This window comes from Dipodomys ordii, unplaced genomic scaffold (genome assembly GCF_000151885.1).
Source record: "Dipodomys ordii isolate 6190 unplaced genomic scaffold, Dord_2.0 Scaffold118, whole genome shotgun sequence".
Lineage (NCBI taxonomy): Eukaryota > Metazoa > Chordata > Mammalia > Rodentia > Heteromyidae > Dipodomys > Dipodomys ordii.
This window is the reverse complement of record NW_012267334.1, coordinates 943,621-944,378: the sequence shown is the minus strand read 5'-3', so window position 1 is coordinate 944,378 and position 758 is coordinate 943,621. Positions and strand designations below refer to the sequence as shown.

Sequence of the window (758 nt, the reverse complement as noted above, 5' to 3'; positions counted from 1 at the left end):
CCCTGGGCCCCTGGCCGAGGCTTCCCCATCCCCCACCCCACCCCGCCCCCCCCAGGCTTCCCCGTCCCCCCCCTGGCCCCCCCCCCAGGCTACCCCGTCCTCACCCCGGGCCCTCTGCCCTGGGTCACCTCCTTCCTACTCTCTTGACCTGGGATGTGCCCCTCCCCTGCCCTGGTGCCCAACCCACAGGGGACTTGGGTCACCCCCGGGAAGCCCCTAGGCCCCTCACAGCCTGGGGTACCTAGAAGAGCCCCTGAGAGGCCAGGGCCAGGGCATCAGGGCTGAGTTCTGTGCCTGTCACTCTCCTACAAGGGCTGGGACCCCCAGAACCCCTCCTCCTTTATACCCGCTGAATCCCTCTCTGCTGCTCTCCCGCCCCGGTGGCTTCAAACCCTGGTCCTCAGATCTCAGCCCCCTGTAGCTAGGGTGACAGGTGTGAGCCACGGGCGCTGCGCAGCACGTGCACACAGGCAGGCAGCGATGCGCACACCCCTGCTGCCACGTACACGTGGACACACATTACACTCGCGCGTGGCAGATCTAGAGCTGGAACTCGGGGCTGTCCCTAAGTTTTGTGCTCAAGGCGAGGACTCTACCACTTGAGCCACAGCTGTACCTCTGGTTTTCTGGTGATTAATTGGAGATAAGATCTCACCACAGACTTTCCTTCCTGGGCTGGCTTTGAACTGTGATCCTCAATCCAGCCTCCACCAGTGCCCGGCTTTCCTCCTCCTCCTCCTCCTCCTCCTCCTCCTCCT

The 758-nt window shown here is 64.1% G+C and overlaps 1 protein-coding gene across 1 annotated transcript in view; it reads left to right on the top strand.

Annotated features, from left to right (window-relative positions):
• Lcn12 (lipocalin 12) overlaps positions 1-758 on the top strand; it is a 16,537-nt gene that overhangs the window by 3,368 nt on the left and 12,411 nt on the right. The gene's annotated exons all lie outside the window — the stretch shown is intronic.